Raw genomic sequence first — 5,631 nt, 5'->3', positions numbered from 1 at the left:
ATATGCTTGACAGGTACCCCCTGGAGATCCTGCTGTCGAGTGGGTTTAGAAACCACTGAACTGCCTGCAGTGCCTTAGATTTCCACAGCGCCTACCGTGGACAGTGTACTTCCATTCTTGGTCGGCACTTGGTAGTCTGGATATGTGTTATTTCTTTTAACGCCTGAGATTTTTAAGGCACAGTGGTTAAGCACTCCAGCAAACTTAACCTCTGGGGAGGAGTGTGGTGTTTACACTTTTGTATATGGCACCGTTTATATACCGACTATGGCTATAGAGTTGCCAGGCTGTGAAGGAACTGGACCTTGGACAAGAAAAATGGAAATAAAATTTGTAAATTATTTACAAGTTTTAGTACTCTGTTTTCAGTCATGAAACCAGACTTCACCCCCAAAAGAAAAAAGACAGAGAAACATTTGCACATAATGGCGAGAGCTTGCTGGGCTGCCACAATCCGTGAGCCCTTGATCTCCCTGTGTCCTTGGCCCGAGTGTCTCGCACAAACCTAATTTGCAGCAAACTGCTGGCTTGATTGTGAATATTATCTTTATAGGGGCTTCGGTCATTCAGAGGGCAAACGGGTTTTCAAGGATTTGAGGGAGTCTCCTTGTTAAAATGTTTACATTATTTCCTCTTTACAGCCGCATAAGCCACCAGCATGCACTGCTTCCCACTCTGCAGATTCAACTGCAGCTCCTCTTTCCTTGGCTCAAGCACTCATCACTTCCTTCTGATCCCGCCTGTTATTTCTGTTCTTTTGTCACATCTGGCTCTGAACCAAGTTCAGCCTACTTCGGAGAGTGTGTTTATTGGCATTCCTGAGCACTTGGGGAAAACTTGTAGTGTTTCCACTGCGTTAGAACATTTAGATTGCAGGACGAATTGAATTGATGATGTAGATTTTTTTCATTACAATTACTCTTCAATTAGCATGTCCAATAACGCCAATAAATTTAAAAACATGAACATGTTTTAAAGACGCTCTGAAATGTACTTTTTTGTTGTTGACACCAAATGACATTTTGTCACAAATGGAATGCCAACTTTATTCAATATTCTAAGCCAATAAAATTTAAGGAGGTGACTGATGCCACCTGCCACTCTTCCCATCTTCCCCCCTCCTTATACATTGGAAAGTCATATACTGCCTTCAACTGCCAATTTAAAATAATTCCTGAATTATCCACTCCCTCTTCCTCTTCTCATTGGATCAGATATTGAGAGTAAGGGGAAAACTCAAATGAGACTTAGGTTTGAATCTCAGAAGTAATTAGCTGTACCATTTTGGACAAAACTATAAACCTCTTTAAGCCTCATTTTTATCATCTGTAAGATGGAAATAATATTAGCATCACTTTCAGAAGGATGTTGTGAGCATTGATTATTATAATCCTGGTAAGCACATAGTGTCTGGCTCATTGTAAGTACTCCAGATGCTTTGGTTGTTAATATTTCTCCACGGTTTGTTGATAAATATTCTGCCTTATAACATGGCATTATCACTAATTATAAAGTCATTTTTGATAAAAATTTGCTGTCAAGAATATAACCAAGATAAGAGAAGACTAAAAACATAATCAGTAAACTGAATTAAACTTTGCATTACTTGGATATTGGTTAGTCCTATATGTGCCTTACGTATGCCTCTGAAACACATGGACTGGCATTGTAGATTGACTTTGAAATGACTGCGATGAGCCAAAAAACAGACTAAACATATGGTCCTCACAAAACAGTTGCCACATATTATCATCACAAAGGAATTTCAGAAGGTCTGTTATTTTAATTTTACTTAAAGTGCCACAAAGGCAAGTATTTGTTTAAGATAAAGCATCAAACTCTCTGATTCTATGTATCCCAAGTCATTCATGAGGGAATGTTCTTTGACTTTGTGTTCAAGTAATAAAATACTCATGATAAAGAAAATTCTGAATAAACAAGGATGTAAAAGAAAAAGAACAAGACTCCCTACCCGAGCCTTCCCTCCACTTCTCAGAGAGAAACAAGACTGACGATTATTTGTTTATCTTTCCAAAAGTATAAGTATACATAAGTATATGGATACATAAGTATATATTCTGGAAGCTCTATAGTTCAGCTTGACCTCAGTATTCTATAGTTCAGCTTGACCCGTTATTTGATTTCATCTTAGTCCTGTAGAAGACTGCAGAGTCAAATACCAATTTATCCTGGCAATCCTGGCATCCTCAGTCTTGTGCAAGATCAATTATCACCTAGGTCAAGGGCTCAGCAATTTACCATCCTCGAGCCAAATCTGGCTTCTCCTCTGATTTTGTAAATAAAGTTTTATTGTCTAGATAATTGCCTATGACTACTTTCATACTAGGTGGCAAAGTGGAGTGGTTCAGAGACTGGCCTGCAAAGCTTGTAATATATCCTGTCTGGCCCTGTATAGAAAAGTGTTGGTCGCCAATGATTCATCTGGGAAGGGCTTAATATCCAAAATTTATAAAGAACTAATACAATTCAACACCCAAAAAACTAATAATCCCATTAAAAATGGACAAAGGACCTAAATCAGGGGTGTGGAACTCATTTTCACTGGGGGCCACATCAGCCTCATGGTTGCCTTCAAAGGGCTGAATGTAATTTCAACTCCTTAACTGTTAAGGAGTAGTTACATTTATACAGTCCTAAAATCATTTCGGCCCTTTGAAGGCAACCAAGACTGATGTGGCCCCACGTGAAAATGAGTTTGACACCCCTGAAGTAAATAACACCTCTCTAAAGAGGACACACAGATGGACAATAGACATGAAAAGATGCTTGATGTCACCAATTATCAGAGAAATGCAAGTTAAAACTGCAATGTTTTAAAAAAATCACCTCACACCTGCCAGAATGGCTATCATCAATAAATCAACAAACAAGGATGTGGAGGAAAGAAAACGCCTGTGCACTGTTGGTGAGCATGCAGACTGGTGCAGCCACTGTGTGAAACAGTATAGATGTTCCTCAAAAAATTAAAAATGGAACTGCCTTATAACCATGTGATTCCACTTCTGGGAATTTATCTGGAGAAATCCAAACACAAATGAACATACATCTGCACCCCTGTGCTCATTGCAGCGTTATTTACAATAGCCAAGCTAGGGAAGCACACAAGTGCCATCAACAGACAACTGCATAAAAAATTGGTGGTGATATAATGGAATATTACTGGGCCATAAAAAAGAACGAAATCCTATCATTTCCAACAGCATGGGTGGACCTAGAAGGCTGTATACTAAATGAAATAAGTTAGAGAAAATCAAATACCATCTGATTTCACTTATATCTGGAATCTAAAGAACAATAGAAACAAACGAAACAGAAACAGACTCACAGATACAGAGAACAGACTGATGGTTGCCGGGAGGGAGGGGTGTTGGGGAACTGGGTGAAAAAAGTGAAGGGGTTGAGAAGTGCAGATTCATAGTTACAAAACAGTCATGGGATGTAAAGAACAGCACAGGAAATACAGTCAATAATTTTGTAATAACCATGTATGGTGTCAGATGGGTATAAGACCGATCACAGTGATCACTTTCTAAGTTATGTAAGGTGATAAGTTGTATATGCTGTACACCTGAAGCTAATATAATATTGAATGCCAACTGTAATTTTAAAAAAGGAAAAAAGAAAAGGCTTGCCATCTCTGACTGATTATCACCAGAGCTAATCAGTATAAAAGCATTGATGATCCAAACAAGGCAAATCATTGATTGCTAATATCTGAATAGTCACTTTTTTTCCCTTTTTTTTTTTTTCTTGGTGTCTGTGACCAAATTTATCCCTGAGGCCCAGCAGGGGATCAGGGCCCACAAGTCACAGTGCTTCTGTGGCAGCCTGCAGCTGAATGGCCACTTTTAAGCACAGAGAGTAAGTATAACTTGGAGAGAAACATCTCTCCAAGCGTTTTATGTTGAAATTCCTTCAGCTAAAGTGTAAGTTTACATTTATCATTGCAAAAGAAAAATGTTGGAATAATTAATGTAAAAGCTGTTAAAATTTTGAACAAAAACAATTATTAAGATGTTTCAGATAGTTTAATGCAATAGATCAATGGCTAATGTGAGTACTGACAGTTTATTAACTCCAAGAAAGAATAAAAATCCTTTTTGAATCAACAAGTGTTTATTAAAGTATTAATGCAAAGGATAATAATTGAGATTAGAGAGTATCAAAATTACATATAGCATGTATATATGTATTTCTGTATTTAAATGGGGTCAGTGCCCATGACCTTTTTCGTAACCACAGATTCTCTAGTCCAGTGGTTCTCAGACTGATGTGCCTCAGGATCACCTGGAGGCCTGGCTTAGTAAAACACAGACTAATTCACTAGTTCTGGGGTCATTGCCCCACGTTTGCATTTCTAAGAAGTTCCCAGTTGATGCTGATGCTGCTAGTTCAGGGGCCATGTTTGAGAACCACTGTTCTAGGTATGCTCCTGTATTTTGATTCATTTCTGGGTTAGCTTTATTGAATTACTAAAGAGTTTTTTTTTAAATCAAGAGTTTATAAATTTTACATTCTCTGGGTTCTTATATGTGCAAAATATTTGTTGTTGCCTTTATACTTAGAGGGAACATGACTCGTCTATCATTCCTGAGTGAAACTCTTCTTACTCTCAGAATTTTGTCAACTTCTACCGAATAACGGAAAACTTGACTTTTGTAGGTGATTTCTCCTCCTCCTCCCCCTCTGCCTCTCCCTCCACCTCCTTCTTCTTTCTTTTCTTTTTCTTCACTCTTCTGATTTGACCTGAAAGTTTGGAGATTTCTTTCTTTGTTCTAAAATATAGTAACTTAACTAGAATATGGCTTAGTGTCGATCATTCTTAAGCAATTTGTCCTAGAACACAGTACCCCTTCAATATGCAGATGTATCTCTTTCATTGTTTCAAATGTTTTTCTTTTACTTCCTCTTAAAATATCATATCTATTCCATTTATTGTGGTTTCTGATTCTGGATACCAACCATCCTGACATCAGTTAATATCAGATTATTATTATTTTTTATTTTTTATTTTTCCTATATCTCTTTTTTAAAATATATTTATTGATTATGCTATTACAGTTGTCCCATTTCCCCCCCCACTCCACTCCATCCTGCCCAACCCCCTCCCTCCCACATTCCCCCCCCCCATAGTTCATGTCCATGGGTCATACTTATAAGTTCTTTGGCTTCTACATTTCTTACACTATTTTTACCCTCCCCCTGTCTATTTTCCACCTATCATCTATGCTACTTATTCTCTGTACCTTTACCCCCCTCTCCCCCTCCCACTCCCTTATTGACAACCCTCATGTTCTAGTTGTTTGCCTAGTTTGCTCTCGTTTTTGTTTTATGTGTGGTCGTTAATAACTGTGAGTTTGCTGTCATTTTTACTGTTCCTATTTTTGATCTTCTTTTTCTTAGGTAACTCCCTTTAACATTTCATATAATAAGGGCTTGGTGATGATGAGCTTCTTTAACTTGACCTTATCTGAGAAGCACTTTATCTGCCCTTCCATTCTAAATGATAGCTTTGCTGGATACAGTAATCTTGGATGTAGGTCCTTGTGTTTAATCTTGGGTAATGTAATTATGATGTGCCTTGTTGTGTTCCTCCTTGGGTCCAGCTTC

General features: G+C 38.0%; 1 non-coding gene across 1 annotated transcript; it reads right to left on the bottom strand.

Moving 5' to 3' along the window:
- Positions 1 to 3,772: 3,772 nt before the first annotated feature.
- LOC112323035 (small nucleolar RNA SNORA5) lies at positions 3,773 to 3,854 on the bottom strand. The gene has a single exon (XR_002976683.1). It is a non-coding gene; the product is annotated as a small nucleolar RNA SNORA5 (small nucleolar RNA).
- Positions 3,855 to 5,631: the final 1,777 nt, after the last annotated feature.

This window comes from Desmodus rotundus, chromosome 10 (genome assembly GCF_022682495.2).
Source record: "Desmodus rotundus isolate HL8 chromosome 10, HLdesRot8A.1, whole genome shotgun sequence".
NCBI lineage: Eukaryota > Metazoa > Chordata > Mammalia > Chiroptera > Phyllostomidae > Desmodus > Desmodus rotundus.
The sequence above is the reverse complement of the archived record's forward strand: the minus strand, read 5'-3'. Positions and strand labels throughout refer to the sequence as shown.